Genomic DNA, 18,192 nt, shown 5'->3' on the forward strand with positions numbered 1-18,192 from the left:
ATTATTCTACATGAAAAGATATTGTATGGAGTAGATTAATGGAAAAAAATTTAAATCTTTATGTTGATGGTACAATTCCCAAACCCACTGATGCTACAACACTCTTTTATTGGAAAATTAAAGACCAATAGGCTTTAAGAAATAATAGGAGTTGTGTACATAGAGATCTCTTGTTCCACATTTATAGTTTCAAGGAAGCCAAACCTACTTGGGACAAACTTGAAGCATTTTATGTTAAGGTGGATGAGGAAAAGGGATTCCAGATTGAGGATAATCTACTTCTATTGGATCCTAAGAATTTTGACACAATTAAAGATTACATCAACACAACAAATGAGTTTAGAGCACTACTTAAAGATTATGTTAATCCCATGAAGGATGATAGGTTGATTCATCACATCCTAAAGAGGCTACCTTTAGAGTATGCTTCCTTTGTTTTGAGTTATAACACTCATAGCTCGACCATGGAAAGCGCTTTACAAAAGCATACATTTGATATATTTGCAGAAATATTGATTTTTGAACAAACCAAGTTGATAGATATGAGACTTCTCACATCATCAAAGACCAAAGTGGAAAAATTTCTAGTGATGAAAACCAATCAAGTCAAAGTGGAAAAAGTTCTAACAATAGCAAGAAAAAGCATTGGAAGCAAAAATCACACTCTAAGACATAACAATTTTCCTCCTCACAGTAAGGCAATAAATCTTCCAATGAGAAGGGAAACGATGATAAGAAGGACAAACTTTTTTTTGCATTTTTTAGGAAACCAAATCATGATGAGCATCATTGCAAGACTAAGAGAATCAATGAGTTAGAAAACCTACTCAAGAAGAAAAAATTCAATGTGCCTAATACTTCTAAGGATTCAAATCCCACCACTTCAAAGGGAAGAGGGAAAGCACTTATGGCTGGTTCAAGTTCTTCATCAGAATGGATTCTTGACTCAAGTGCACCATATCACATGGGTTCTTCAAAAGGAGACTTTTCTTCATTGAAGCAGTCTAAGGTAACGCACATCTTTGTAGGAGATGATGCAAAAATGGAAGTTGAAGGGAAAGGACAAGTGGAGATGGAAAATGGGGAATTCAAAGACATTCTCTATGTTCCAAACCTTAGCTTCAATCTCCTCTAAATTTACCAAATCAATCACCTTGGAGATGGAAACAAATTTGAGTTCCTTCTTGATTTGGTAATGGTGCAAAATCTAAAAGATGATTCATTGGTTGTAGTGGGTAAATTCAATCATCACAAAAGGCTTTATTCTTTTTCCCACTTTGTGCCTGTGTCCTTCACCTACCTTGTTAACTCAATATTATCCACAAATCAAGTTATGGCATGAGTGGTATGGTCATCTTGCCTTCCACTATCTTCATCAAATTTTCTCAAAGGTCTTCAGGTCAAAGGTCTATAGGTCTACAGTCAACTTTTCCAAGGTTCAGTGTTCAACATGTTCAATGGATATGCATCTCAAGGAGAATAATAATAAAGAAAATTCTTCAAGAGCACCAGTTGTTCTTTAGTTGGTTCACATGGTTTTGGTAGGTCCTTTTGTAGTGATACTAGTCAACTAAGGCCGCTACATCCTTACTTTCATCGATGACTTTTCACACTACACATGGGTCTACTTTCTTCATCATAAGAATGAAGTGGTTGATAAGCTTCAAGCCTTTAAGAGTCATGTTGGAAAGCAATCAAGGAAATCTATCAAAGTTCTTTGGATTTTCTATGAAAGCAGATATGTGAACACAAGACTTAAAGACTTTTGCAAACTTGATAATATTAATCTTTAGAATCCACTAGCATTCAATCTACACAAGACAAATATTGTAGCACTGAGGATTAGACCTCTTAAGTCCATGAAAAGTTGCATGATCCAAGCCAAGTCTCTTAATTCTACATTTGAAGTTGAAGCTATCGGTACTACCACCCACATAATTAATAGGTCTCCTCATGATGCCTTAGATGGGAAGACCTCTTTTGAGACATGGTACGATAGAAAAAAAATTGTGAAACATTTCAAAGTCTGTGGTTGTCCATCATGGGCAACAATATCTTCTAAGGAATGCAAGGCACCACCACCAAGGCCTTGTACTTTCATTGGATATGAAGAGAGTGTTAAAGCATATAGACTTATGGATCTTGAGACTCATGAGATTTTTATAGAGAGGAATGTATGCTTTGAGGAAAATTCACCCAACTTATCCTCTAATTCTCTCCACACTTCATACATTGTGGAAACTAATAGTGACAGTAGTGATAGTGATTCAATAGATTTAGATATGTGGGATCCTATTGATAGTTAATATCCAATGTCATAGCATCAGCACTTTTCACATGCATACATTGCCATAGTGATAAATCTAGCATAACAAGGTGCACCTTGTCTTTTAGCTCCAACAACAAGGGATGACTACATAGAAGATATTTTAGGTTTTTTTGTGAAGTCATAATAGAATATTTGGGAGACATCATTTATGATACACATCTTCTCTTTGATGACATCAATCCTTCTTTAGTTGTTGTGAGTGCTTGCTCTAACCCTCTTGTCCATTCTCTACATGATCAGTCTTCATAGGTTGATATGATTGTGGATCCTTATGTATAGAAATTGCAAGAGGTCTCTTTATCATTTGAGGAGATAGTTGGTTCTTTTGGATAGGTTCTACATCCATCCTTGCTAGATTTGACCATGTTCTTTTTGACATTTTAGAAAGGAGCGACAGTTAGCATCAACACAAGGACAATTGAGTAGGTTTCAGAGGCATCATTGATCATCGGGATTCTTTCTACACATAGGGGAAGCATATTATATGTACATATTATATTGTTTCTTCCAAAAGGGAGAAAAATTATTCAATAGTCTACCTTGGAGTAGCTATCACTGATGCACTTTACATTTGCGGGGGGGGACTATCATGTCTCTCTCTATCTTCTCTCTTATGGGGAGGACTTTTTTCCTCTTATGGGGTTTTTTTCTTCTCATAATTCTCTTTTGTATATACTTGATGTATGTCGTACTTCAGGGTCTTGTATACTCCATCCATCCATGATTCTTGTCTTTTCATCTCTCTTTTTGGGGGAGGGATTTTCCCATGAGGCTTTCTCTCTTTCTCTCCTTTATAAGAAATTGCATTGAATTATGTACATGGGTACCAAACATGGCCTTGTAGCCAGGACCCATCTTGCATTTCATCCTAGCTTTCGTAAGCTTAAGTGCATTCCCCTAAGTTACACTTAAGGGGGATTGTTGGTTTAAACAAGTATTTACTTATTACACTTTACTTAAGTTTTCTTAGGTCAATGCATTATTTTACTATTATGCATTATTTTATTATTTCTTAGGTGAGACACTTAGGAGTTTGCATACTTTAATGATTTGTCATGTTGACAACATAAAAGTAAGCAACTCTAATTCAACGCATGGTGTCTATAACACTAGAGTTTGCATAATTAACTGAGTTGTCATATACACAACATAGTTATTCACACTCCTATTATAGAACATGGTGTCTACAACATTATTTTGCATGCTACACCTTTGTAGGCTTATCCTCATATCATCACACCTACTCTTGTGCTTAATGGAGGATAACCTACACCTAGTGAACATGTGCTTGGCTATATGAATTATCATGTTGCTGATTCCTAGGCATTCTAGAAGCATTTTAGAGGCTTTTATATAATTTCACATGGAATTGAACACATATCGATATTCTAATTATACTCTTTTGGTCTATTGTTGTACTTGTGCTGAGTTCCCATATCTTGGGTGAATTTTACCCTAAGGCAAATTCTTACAAAAATTATCAATCATTATTCTAAACTAAGCTATAATAAAAAATAAAACAATTGCATTGAATTGCTAAAATATCTTTATGGATGATATGAAATACTACATTAGAAAAATCAAGAAAATTAATAAAAGAAAAATTAATTTTTTCAAAGCCATATTTTTGTGTACTGTATCACATTCTTTAAACTAAAAATCTTTAGAATTGATATTTTCAGAAAAGATAATTGCAACTCAAATTACTCGAGTATAAGGAAGCTTTATTTCTTGTAATAGAATTTTCTTATTTTCGTAATGACATCATTAATTATGTATTCATGAACCTCTTTTCAATTAATAAAGGATACATTTAAGAAGAAACTATTGTGTACTGAATTATCTTAAATAAACTGAAGTATAGTGTAATTAGTAAATATTTTATTACACCAAGAATGATGAGAATTAGTCTTTAGAGATGAATAATAATAATATTAAGTTGGATAACGAAATTGACCAATTTCTATGTAAAACACAACATCTTAAGAACTAGTAGGTATATGAAGGAGAATGTTATCTAATCTTAAAATATAATATCTCCCAACCACCATTAAATAAACTCTGGACTTATCAAGGATTAGTCTAGAATCAACTACTATGAAAGAATAATGGATTGCTAAAATATCTTTATGGATGATATACAATCCTACGTTAGAAAAATTAGGAAAACTGATAAAAGAAAAATTAGTCTAAAATTATTAAGTTGTTGTAAGCTATATTTTGTGCACTATATCACTTTCTTTAAACTAAAAAACCTTAGAATTGATATTTTCAAATAAGATAATTGCAACTCAAATTACTCGAGTATAAGGTAGCTTTATTTCTTGTAATAAAATTTTCTTATTTTAATAATGACATCATTGATTATGTATTCATGAACCTCTTTTCAATTAATAAAGGATACATTTAAGAAGAAACTATTGTGTACTAAATTATCCTAAATAAACTTAAGTATAGTGTAACTAATAAATATTTAATTACACCAACAATGATGAGCATTAATCTTTAGAGATGAATAGTAAAAAGATTAGGTTGGATAAAGAAATTGACTAATTTCTATGTAAAACACAACATCTTAAGCACTAGTAGATATATGAAGGAGAATCTTATCTAATCTTAAAATATAATATATCCTAGCCACCATTAAAGAAACTTTGAACTTATCAAGCTTTAATCTAGAATCAACTACTATGAAGGAATAATGGATTACTAAAATATCTTTATGGATGATATTCAATCCTAAATTAGAAAAGTTAGGAAAATTGATAAAAGAAAAAGTAGTCTAAAATTATTAAGTTGTTGTAAGCTATATTTTGTGTACTATATGATTTTATTTAAATTAATAACCTTCAAGATTGTTATTTTTCAAGAAAAGAAAATTGCAAGTCAAACTACTCAAATATTGGAGGATATAGTTTTATTTCTTGTAATAGAATTTATTTCTTTTCACAATGACTTCATTGATTATGTATCTATGTAGGACTTTTCCAATTAATAAAGAATACATTCAAAGAAACTCACAAATTTCAAACTAATAATGAGATAAAGATAGAATAATTATATGAACCAATTTATATATACACTAGCCATTATCCTATTTACTTATAGACGTATAAAAAGATGTCCAATTTAAACTAACCATAAGAATAACTTAATCTTAATTTCCATCATCAACTTGAAATATATATTGAAAAGTATCTTAATATAAAATTATTTTTAAAAAGGTAAAATGAGTCTGAAATGAACCAATTAGAAATAATAAAACTTCTCTATAAATGATTTTAAACCTTCATCATCAATTAAGTTAAAAAAAAAATTTATTGTTTGATAAATGATTAGAGAGTCCTTTTCATCTGTAAATTGTGGGGTGATCTTCATATAAGAAATCTTAAGTTCCACTCTCATCTATCTAAATGACCCCATCAACTTCATTAAAAAAAAACAATTTGAATATGGCCATGAACTCCAAATCAGAAAATTATTAAAAATGACTCCCACTTATTAATAAATGCTTCAAGATTGATATCTTTCAAGAAATGAAAATTGTAAGTCAAACTCCTCAAATATAGGAGGATAGTTTTATTTCTTGAAATAGAATTTATTTCTTTTCACAATGACTTCATTGATTATGTATTCATCTAGGACATTTTCAATTAATAAAGAATACATTCAAATAAACTGAAATTTTGAAACTAATAATGAGATCAAGGTAGAATAATTATATGAACCAATTTATATATACATTACATTATCCTATCTACTTATAGATACATAAAAATATGTCCAATTTTAACTAATCATGAGTATAACTTAATCTAATTTTCCATCATTAACTTGAAATATATATTGAAAAATATCTTTATTTAAAATTATTTTAAAAAAGTAAAATCAAATCTAAAATCAACTAATTTGAAATAATTAAAAATTTCTTCATAAATAATTTCAGACTATGATTGTAACTAACTTACCTATAAAAAAAATTGTAAAATCAACCAATTTGAAATAATAAAAACTTCTTTATAAATAATTTCAGACTAAGATCAACTAATTTGAAAAAATAACAAACTTACCTATAAATGATTAGAGAGTCTACCTGCTCTTAAGGTGACCTTTATATAATAGGTCTTTAAGTTCCACTCTCACGTGTACATGTGAGCCATGAACCACTCCCGCTTACTAAAACAGTCTTGAATTAACAAACCTTATTCTAGAACCGATTATGGCACAGAAGTCAATCTTCTCTTCAAGGATTAGTCCAAAGATCGTGCCTGCCTTTTGCCCTATAAGTTGTTTTAAATACTGATTAATTCTCAAGAAATATTTGCAAGCCGGCCTACACAGATATGGAATGGCTTCATTTCCCTTTAGCACAGTTAGGTTTTTTAATCATCTTCCTCTGGATAATTTATATATCTGTCACAAAAACGGCTAGCAAGAGCAACAAAGGAGTTTTGAGATTGCCACCAGGGCCACGGCCTTGGCCACTGGTTGGCAATCTCCACCTCTTGGGAAGCCTTCCTCACCAGTCACTAGCTGAACTAGCAAAAAAGTACGGAGGCATCATGTTCCTCCGGTTAGGCTCTGTACCCACAATTGTGATCTCATCTCCTGCCATGGCCAAAGAGTGTCTTAAAACCCACGATCTGATATTTGCGAACAGGCCACCATCACCAGCGGGCAAGTACCTGGCCTACGGGCACAGAGATGTGGTGCTAGCCCCCTACGGAGATTACTGGCGGCAGATGAGAAAGCTCTGCACAATTGAATTGCTGACAGCGAAGAGAACAGAATCTTTCAGTTGGGTGAGAGAGGAAGAGTCCTCCGCCATGGTTAAATCTCTGTGGGAGGAGAGCAAGAAAGTCACGCGCTCGGTTAACCTGAGGAACCACATCTATTCCGCCTTACTCAACATAGTTTGTAGGATGTTTGCAGGGAGAAGTTACTCGGACCATCAACTGAGCGGGGGGCAACAGTTTTCAAAGATGGTGAGTGAGATTATGCATCTCGGGGGAGTAGTTGTTCTTGGAGACTTCATTCCATCTCTGGCCTTTCTCGATTAGGGAGGCTACCGCCGCCGTATGGAGACCATTCATAAAGTATTCGATGAGTTTGCTGAGAATCTCATCGATGAGCACGTTGAGCGGAGGAGGGTGAAAAAGTCTGAAGAAGGAGACATTGTGGACGTGATGTTGGACATGGCGGAGAGTGACAGTCGGGAGATGCAAGTCTCTAGGGTTCACATCAAAGCAATCATCTTTGTCAGTCTAGTTTAAATGTTGCAGCACAAACTGCTATTGCTAGTTAAACTTTTTGATTTGCTTTCATGTTGTCAAACTATGGAATTATTCATAGTTCACCGAGTAAAATCTGTGCTATGGTCTCACTAACCAAGGAGTTGAATTCTTTCGCAGGATATTTTAATAGGTGGAGTAGAAACATCTTCCGCAACTATAGAATGGGCAATGACTGAGCTGCTGAGAAACCCTAAAGCAATGGCAATGGCACAACAAGAGATTTGAGTCAAAGGTTGGGAGACATCGCATTGTAAGGGAGAATGATCTTGTAAACTTTGACTACTTACGGTGTGTGGTGAAAGAATCACTTCGGCTACATCCAGGAGGGGCATTTCTTGTACCACACGAGTCGACGCAGGGTTGTAATGTTGGAGGATATTACATTCCACCGAAAACAAGGCTGGTTGTGAACATTTGGGGAATTGGAAGGGATGAAAGTGTTTGGAAGGATGCTTTAGAATTCAAACCTGAGAGATTTATTGGGTCGAGCATAGATTTGAAAGGCCAACACTTCGAATTGTTGTCTTTTGGAACAGGGAGGAGGGGATGCCCGGGGATGTCCATGGGGCTCTCTGCTGTTTACTTGTGTGTTGCTCAGCTTATACATTGTTTTGATTGGAGTGTGGAGGGTGATTTGGATAGGGATGAAGTGTTCGGATTGAGCCTACCGAGGAAGTTTCCTATCGTTGCTCTTCCTTCCTCGAGGCTGACCATCTACGAGGTACCATAATAGTTGCTAAAATAAGTACCAACATCGACCTATAGACATCAAGAAATTGTAGTCTCATGTGTATGTGGATAGTTGTTGTCTGTTTAGACAATAAAAGTGGGGAATCGATATTTAAATTATATCACTTCTGTTGTGCATGTTTCTTGTTTACAGTGTAGTGACTTTTACTATTCAACAATTTAATTTGCAAGAGTCATGAGTCGATAAAATTCAATAAAACTTTGAAATATAAATCCGTTAAACTAAAAAGCAACAAATGTCATAGTGGCAAATACGTGACATAATACAGTGATTTAGGTCAACAAGAGATGCATTGGATGAAGTGCTCATATATGGTAATTCCTGTTCAGAAGAGCAGTTAACCATTGTTATTTAAAGAATAAAAAATATATAAAATATTTGTGTATTGCAATTAGTCTAGCATGATAATTAGTATAAGTATCAATAGATTCAATTAGAGAAAATAATTGTTTCAAACTATTAAATTTTTTTATTAAATATGAAATTACTTATAAATGAAAAATATTGTTAAATGTGGCTACCACTTATGATAATATTAGACTTTATATATGCATATCTAATGTATAAGTTTCATCATGATTTAAGAAACATCATTTAAGAGACAAACTTACTAAAATGTGACATTTCAATATACTTACTATGATGTAATTAATAGTGGCCATGACACTCAACTCATTAATAAATTTGAAACTTAACTATCTTTTGGAGTTGCTACCATCTCAACATGAAGATGTTAAAGTTGACCTTGAGATGATGTTCACCCTACACATTTTAAAGTCTTCCCTAAGTGAGTCCTCTAGGATCTAGCATTTATGCCCAATTATTTCTATAGAGCATTAGAGGTTTTTAATCCCTGTGCTATCCACTTGTCTCTTTGTGTTCTAGCCATTTTTCTTTTCCTTTCTTGTCAAACATTAGGGGTTCATTGTATGTGGTCTACTCCAAAAAGAGTAGCCAAAAAAAAAGGAAGGAAGGACTCATCATTGAGACACCCCTAGGATAACTTCCTTCACCTCAAGCATAGAACACAACTGAAGGTACCCTAGGGATGCAAAGGGTTTATTGAAGATGTCTGCAACATGCTCAACAGTAGGAATGTACTCAAAACTCAAGACACAATCTTGAATGAGATGCTTGATGAAGTGCATGTGAACCTCAATGTGCTTGGTTCACTAATGCTCAGATGGGTTGAATGAAATGTGTATAGTAGTCTAATTGTCACACCACAGAAAGGTGGGACAATCAGGAGAAAATCTAAAGTCTGTCATCAATTGTCAAAGCCGCAAAACCTCCTGACTAGCCAATATAGCTACCATGTATTCTGCCGCTATAGATGATAATGCATGAGCATGTTGCTTCTTGCAAGACCATGTGATAGGAACAAAACTAGGATAGAATACAAAACCAGAAGTAGACTTTTGATCATCAATATCACCAGCCCAATCTGAATCTATAAAACCAACAATATGAGGATCCCCTAATGTGTAGTGAATGCCATAACATGTTGTACCTCTAATATACCTCAAGATATGTTCGGGAGCATGCCAGTGACTCTCATGAGTATCATGGGAGAATCGAGAAGCAAGTGCAACCACAAAGGAATATCTATAGAATCACCTACCAAATGTCCAGCTACATCAATAGTATCATGAGCCACCTTGGGAACTCATGGAATATCTAGTGGAGTTGGTGAAGGGGGGTCAATATCAAGATCTTCATCAAAGGATGCATAATCTAGTTGGGTAGAGGAAGTACTGGGTAGTGAGGAAGAAGCTAGAGATGGAGGACAGTGCTCATCAAACTAAACATCTTGTTGAAACAAGACATCTTTGGAATTAGGATCAAACAACCTATACACCTTCACATACTCATTGTAGCCAAAAAAAAAGAGTGGTTGAATCTTCTTCTCTGTGGCTTTCTACTGAGCATCTAGAATAAATGCCCAAGCCTCACTACCAAAAATGCAAAAATTAGAAATATTGGGCTTGACATGAGTCCAAGCCTCCTTAGAAGTCATGTGCCACATTACCTTGTGAGGCATCTGATTCTCAATATAGTTGGCACAATTGATAGCTTCAGCCTAGAATGAAGAATTCATAGATCTAGACTAAATCATACAATTGGCCATCTCCCATAATGTACTATTCTTTATCTCTATAACCCCATTCTATTGTGGTGTATAGGGAATAGAGAACTGATGTTGTCAACCATGCTCAATGAAAAAATATTTGAATGACCGATTCACATATTCCCCCCATTGTTAGTAAATATACACCTAATAGAAAGACTGCTCTACTTCTTCATAAATGTCTTAAAGATTTGAAAGGAATCAAAGACATCAGACTTGTACCTCAAAAGGTACACCCATGTGCATCTAGAGAAGTCATCTATGAAGATGGGCATTGAAAAAGATGGAGTGGGAAATGGCATAAGATCGTTATGTATCAACTTTAATGATGCCTTAACATGTGTGGATCTAACTGTCAGAAAAGGATCTCTATGATGTTTTCGAAGTATACAACCTTAACACACACTATGAGTACAACAAATCTAAGGCAACACAATCACTAGCTCATATGTACTCATTAGCTATAGATATCTATAGTTGACATGGCCAAAATGCGCATGCCAAAACTCACTTACTTTATCTGCATGAGCGATGAGATAAACACCTGTAGAATCAAAGCTCTCAAAGCCATCAAACTGATATAAGTGAGACTAAAGATCAACACTCCCCATAGCAATAACCAAGTTAATATCATCGAGGTCTTGACTAACTAGATCATGTGATGAGAACTCAATTGTCTTTCCCAAGCCTGAATGAAAAATATGAAAGACAGACATGAGGTTCATAGAAATGGTCAGAGCCAAGAGAACATCATGTAGTGAACCACCTTCTAAAGAGATAGTTCCTAAACTTGTGACTAAAAGCTAAGAAGAATCACTAGCTACAATCTATATAGTAACACTCTAAGCATGTGAGGTAACCAAATTAGTTGAGTGTGTCATATGATGGGAAGCTTTGAAATAAAAAATACAAGAAGCTATATAAGAAAATTCTTTTGTAGAAAGAGCATGTTCTTTCCCTATAGGTGGAGGTGGAGGCTTTGGAAAAGCAATACTAGAATGTTCCATGGCCTCCTCTACTGCTTCAAGGCATTCCCAACATCTAGAAACTAGATGCCCTTCCTTGCCACAAAAACTGCAAGGTTCACATGTGTACTTCTTTGTCTTAGAGGAAGACTCATCAAACTTAGAAGAATTACCCTTTTAAGAGGGATTCTGAGCATTTGGTTTGGGAGAATTCTTGGAGGAACTCTCACTGCCTATTGAATCTGACTTATGCTTTGATTTCTTCTTCATCCTTCCTTTAGATGTTTGAGCTACGAATGCCTTCATCTTAGATCTAGTCATAGTATCCAACTGTGTAAGATTTGATTACTCTCTACTCAAGCATTCACAAAAGACCTCAAAAGTAGGCATAAAAAATCTATTCCCCAAAGTATCTTTGGTAGAATATAAGATGGAAGAAAATATCTGAAAATTCCCTTGAAGCTTAGGGAAAATTCGATAGATACACTTAGCATATATCTTCATCTTTCCACAACTCTATAACAAAATCTCTATTGATTAAAATTCATCAAGAAGTCATCAATAGTTGGAAAAGAATCCAATACAAGTGAGGTAAGGTCTACCTCTATATGAAGTACCCTAAACTCATTCATAGTACCAAACAAGCTATGAATCTTTGTCTACATTGCTAGAGGATTATTGCACCAATCCAAATGAAACTGCAGACCATCTGATAGCCGTAATACAATCAATCTTATTACCTCATCCATTTTCTTTTGATGTTGCATGATCTCATAAGGCCTCTAAAAATATAGACTACATGACATCTAAATAGGACCTCAACCCTTTTGAATGGAGAAGTCAAGTCATCAAGGTCTTCCATGTGTGGTAATTATGAGGGGTCAAAAGTTTCGGAGAACAAGAGCTCTAGGCCATTGTATTAGAAAGGTTTTTTAAAGTTTTCTAGAATATGATTATATAATAACAAAAAATAATATAAAAATGCCCCCCACAATTCAATAAACTAAATCCCAGCTTACAAATAGAATGCTTAAATGAGAGAAGAGCAAAAAAACTTTAGATATGAATAAAAAAATACCTAGTGCAAAATACTGGTGAAATGATAAAGAATCTGGAAAGTACTCAAGAAGAGCTTTATGGCACTTTTTTTGGAATAGAAAATAGTGTTATAATGAAGAAGTTATGCCCCTCAGAAGATAGAAGTCATCAATAGATTTCAAGTGTCAAAATAGGTACTGAAATAGAAAAAAATTCCAAAAAATAACTAATCCATTTTCTCTATCTTGCAACTAGCTTTCTGGCAATTTTTTCATATAAAAAAAAGATCCCTCTATGCTCAAGATATCATGTACAAACTATAGGGCCCTCAAAAGAATTGAAATAAGAAATTTATATTTTATTAAATAAATAAATAAATAAAATTTTAACATCAAGCATAGTGGAGGTGAAGCATCAATTGTGGGTGAGAGGCACTACTGCCCGAGTTGAGGCCAAGGTAGAGTTGAGGTAGTGGTGGCTCAGAAGTGTGTTGTGGTCATGGTGATAGTCATGATGAAAAGAACTACTAGGTGAGATTTTTGGAAAATTTCATAGTGGCAATTATGGTAGGAGTTACGATGCCTAGAAAATTTGAACTGCCAATGCCGATGGCAGATTTGGAATGCCAATGCCAATTTTCTGAATGTTGATGCTAGGCTTTGCCTGCAGTGCTAGATTTTGATTTTTTTTTTTTTTTTGGGAAAAATCATATTGTAATGCATGCAAGAGACCATATGGTCCTACTGGGAAAAAAAAAATTTCCTCCTAGATCAATGTTGTCCAAAATTGAAAAACTTTATATGAAAATGGTGTTTTTTATTCTGTTTGAATTAATTTGTGTGGTCTGTTTGGCCTCAAAGTGCTCAAAAAAATAGAGACCCCCCTGTTTTCACAAAATATACCTAAAAAACTCCAAATATGTTCTATCAAACCATCATTCTCCTTTTTCTCCAAATATCGAGCAAGCTACAATAGATTTGGCTCTGATATCTTGAAGGATTTGAGCAATAAAAGTCCACAAAGCCCAAAGAATACCTGTATGTAAAAACTTGTTATAGAGATGAAAAAGATAAGAGGAGGCAAGGGTTTTTCTCTGAAAATATGCAAATTGTATTCTCATAAATGAAAAAGGTACCAAATACTTACAAATGATCTATCCTTATAGAAGGAGATCGAAACCTGAAAATGGTAACCCAAAAGGCAAAAGGGTAATGTAAAAGGTAAATGATATCTAATAATTAGTAATTAATTATTAAATTTTAATGCAGGTTGGTCAAAATTTTGACCAAGCAGTTCATGGTAATTTTTCTCAATGAAATTTTGACCAACATGCACATTGGTCAAAATTTTGACCAATACATTCATCAAAAAATTTTAATTTTTGCTAGCTCTAATTTGTCATTATTGGTCAAAATTTCCACCGATATTTGGTTGAAACTTTTTTAGAATTGGTGGAAATTTCGACCATAGAAAACTATCAAGAATTGGTCGAAATTTCCACCAAATTTCCACCAAAGCTTTACAATCAGAGGACACCTTTGAGAAGAACAATTCTCTTGCTCCAACTTTATCTCTGCAGAGATTTAAAAGGTTGCAAATTAAATGGCTTGGATAAGAAACAATTGCTTAATATAGCATGGAACCAAGAAGAACATAAACATATAACATGGACATGTATTCTTTGAAATGAAAGCATCCAAGAATGTAAGCAAAAGTAGAACTATTGAAGTATAACATGCCTCATTATGCACTCTTGATATTGCTAAAGTTGACAAAAACATTTTCAAATGTGAATAATGATACGTTATATAATCAAAGTAACAAAGGAATTTCATATTCATGACAACTAGTTTTCAAAGTATAGTATAGTACAATACACAAGTTGAAGAAGAAAAGTATCCTAAACTAAACATCACTATTTGAAAATTAGGCATTTTATCCCACAAGAACTTTAGCACTAGAACAACTACTTTTGAAGTTTAGTAAAAAGGTATAGGGCATAACATTTATATAGAAAAGAGACAACAAAATTTCATTAAAATATAGCATATGCCCTGTTGTGTGTGTTGACTATGGACATCTGTTTTCTTTTCTCTCTGAGATGACCTATAGCATTTAACTATGAGTAAATCTAAAACAAAATGGTTCCAGAACTATGCGTTCTACTTGGCATTTGCTAATAAAAATAGTTATAAGAAAGATCTCTTTTTCACTATTGAATGAAATTTTACATAAATATCCTTAGTATTTTGTCATTCTTCACTTTCCAAGTTGGATTAGATAGATTATGAAAGATGTGACTCCATGTCTAATCTTTTTCGTGAAAACTAGACTCCTAAACATGGATCTAAAGACAATTTTGTCTACATGGTCAATCTATAATGTAGCATCCTCACATAATTTAATAAATTTAAGTCAATAAAATTTGAAGTTCATGAAACAAACTAGAAAACATTAAGATCTTTATCTCATTGTACAAAAAACTTTACATAAATATCCTTTAGTATTATGTCATTCTTCCCTTCCCAAGATGGTTGAGATAGATTGATACAGATGTGACTCCATGTCTAAAATTTTAGTTGATGACTAGACTCCAAAGCATGGAATCAAAAACAAAATTTTGTGTACAGTGTGAATCTATAATGCAACATCCTTACATAATTATATAAATTTATGAAAATAAAATATTTAGCTCGTGAAGCAAACTGGAAAATAGTAAAATGACCATGTACATGCTTGGAATTCATGATAATCATAGTCTTAACAACAAAGACCAAATGAAGAACTAACCTATAAAATACTAGCTAGACCAATTCGAGTTACTAATTGAATAAAAAAATAATCTTAATCTAAACCTTTTCTTATCTTCATTTATATTTTACAATATCCTTCTTCCAAGTAAGAGAGTGCTTAAATACCTTTGATTGGGCAGGTTAAACTTGCAGAGATGAATTTGGACAAGATCACTCAAATATGTCTAACTGTAAAATGTGATTGCTATATAAAAGTACATCAGAATTGAATCTAGTATATGATAACAAGCATACAATCAAAATCATTCTTCAAATAATTATATTTGACATTAAGAAAGTTAACAAAAAAGACCTTGATATCAAGCATACAACTGAAAATAGACATTAATTTCAAGTATTCATTTGCACATAATCAAATAATCAACCACAATATGTAGTTTAATGAAATACATAAACAAGTGTGATCAAGGGAAGGCATATAACATAGTTAAAATATTGAACACTCCACACTAACCAGGGTGCAGTGTTTAATTTCAAGACTTGAGTAATCAAAAGAAGGAAAATGGCATACCTCCATCAACTGAACCCATTCAAAAGAAGAAAAGTATAGTACAGTACACAAGTTGAAGAAGAAAATTATCCTAAACTAAACATCACTATATGAAAATTAGGCATTTTATCCCACAAGAACTTCAGCACTAGAACAACTACTTTTGAAGTTTACTAAAAATGTACAGGGCATAACATTTATATAGAAAAGAGGCAACCAAATTTCATTAAAATATAGCATATGCCCTGTTGTGTGTGTTGACTATGGATGTCTATTTGCTTTTCTCTTTAAGATGACCTATAGCATTTAACTATGAGTAAATCTGAAATAAAATGGTTCCAGAACTATGCATTCTACTTGGCATTTGCTAATAACAATAGTTATAAGAAAGATCTCTTTTTCACTACTATATGAAATTTTGCATAAATATCCTTAGTATTTTTTCATTCTTCACTTTCCAAGTTGGATTAGATAGATTATTAAAGATGTGACTCCATGTTTGCACGTTTTCGTGAAGACTAGACTCCTAAACATGGATCTAAAGATATTTTTGTTTACATGGTCAATCTATAATGTAGCATCCTCACATAATTTAATAAATTTAAGTCAATAAAATTTGAAGTTCATGAAACAAACTAGAAAACATCAAGATCTCTATCTCGTTGTACAAAAAACTCTACATAAATATCCTTTAGTATTATGTCATTCTTCCCTTCCCAAGATGGATGACATAGATTGATATAGATGTGACTCCATGTCTAAAATTTTAGTTGATGAGTAGACTCCCAAGCATGGAATCAAAAACAAAATTTTGTGTACAGTGTGAATCTATAATGCAACATCCTTACATAATTATATAAATTTATGAAAATAAAATATTTAGCTCATGAAGAAAACTAGAAAATAGTAAAATGACCATGTACATGCTTGGAATTCATGATAATCATAGTCTTAACAACAAAGACCAAATGAAGAACTCACCTATAAAATACTAGCTAGACCAATTTGAATTATTAATTGAATAGAAAATTAATCTTAATCTAAACCTTTTCCTATCTTCATTTATATTTTACAATATCCTCCTTCCAAGTAAGGGAGTACTTAAATACCTCTGATTGGGCAGGTTCAACTTGAAGAGATGAATGTGGACAAGATGACTCAAATATGTCTAACTGCAAAATGTGATTGCTATATAAAAGTACATCAAAATTGAATCTAGTATATGATAACAAGCATATAATCAAAAAATTTCTTCGAATAATTATATTTGACATTAAGAAAGTTAACAAAAAAGACCTTGATATCAAGCATACAACTGAAAATAGCCATTAATTTCAAGTATTCATTTGCACATAATCAAATAATCAACCACAATATGTAGTTTAATGAAATACATAAACAAGTGTGATCAAGCGAAGGCATATAACATAGTTAAAATATTGAACACTCCACACTAACTAGGGTGTAGTGTTCAATTTCAAGACTTGAGTAATCAAGACTTGAGTAATCAAAAGTGGAAAAATGGCATACCTCCTTCAAGTGAACCCATTCAAAAGTCCCCTTGCTCATACTAATATCATAAATGAGTGCATGCAGTCCCTAATCATACACAAATCATTTTTTAATCAACAAGGGAAAAATCATATTTACTAATATATATATAGTTGTTTAGGTTTTAACAATGTCCACATCTCTTGTTTGGAGACTTCAAGAAATGGGATGATGCTCACATTCTTTCTATATGGTAAATATAATATCACTCTCTCTTTAAGGTACCATGTATTTTGGTAACAAAATCAACTTATAACTAGCAAAAAAATGTGACTTGAAAGAAAGAAAGAATGATTTCACATGTGTAGGCATGTGGGCATATTACTACAATATAAAAAGCACATTTAAAGCTAGATAGATAGATAGAGAATAAATCAAGCATTACAAATAACCACAAGAACTAATAAAGTTTACTCTAGAAGAATCCATTTCTATAAGAAAGATTTGTATCTGGTGAAGGGTCAATAAGTCTAGGAAAGGGCCAATAGATCAATAGCAACACAAGGGGAGTTTGAGAGAAATCATGAGTAAGAGTTGCAAATTTCTACCTGTATGACTAGTTAGGAATATCAAGTCAGTTTTGAAGTAAATAACCACTGTAACTAATAAATTTTACTCTGCAAGAACCCATTTGTCTAAAAAATATCTCTATTTGGTGAAGGGTCAATAGGTCTAGAAAAGAGCAGCATATAGGCAACAAGACAAGGGGAGGGCAAGAGAAATAATAAGGAAGAATTTTAAATTTCTACTTGTACAAGTAGTTGGGCATATAAGTCACTTTACAAGTAATTTGTTAAAAAATATTACAATAACCATATCCAAGAATCTACTTA

The 18,192-nt window shown here is 33.1% G+C and overlaps 1 pseudogene; it reads left to right on the top strand.

Annotated features, from left to right (window-relative positions):
- The first annotated feature begins 6,672 nt into the window (after positions 1 to 6,672).
- Positions 6,673 to 8,370, top strand: LOC149540160 (cytochrome P450 750A1-like; annotated as a pseudogene).
- The last annotated feature ends 9,822 nt before the right edge of the window (positions 8,371 to 18,192 follow it).

The sequence above is a fragment of the Cupressus sempervirens genome, chromosome 9 (assembly GCF_028749045.1).
Source record: "Cupressus sempervirens isolate cs-2001-9-10 chromosome 9, ASM2874904v1, whole genome shotgun sequence".
NCBI classification, from domain to species: domain Eukaryota; kingdom Viridiplantae; phylum Streptophyta; class Pinopsida; order Cupressales; family Cupressaceae; genus Cupressus; species Cupressus sempervirens.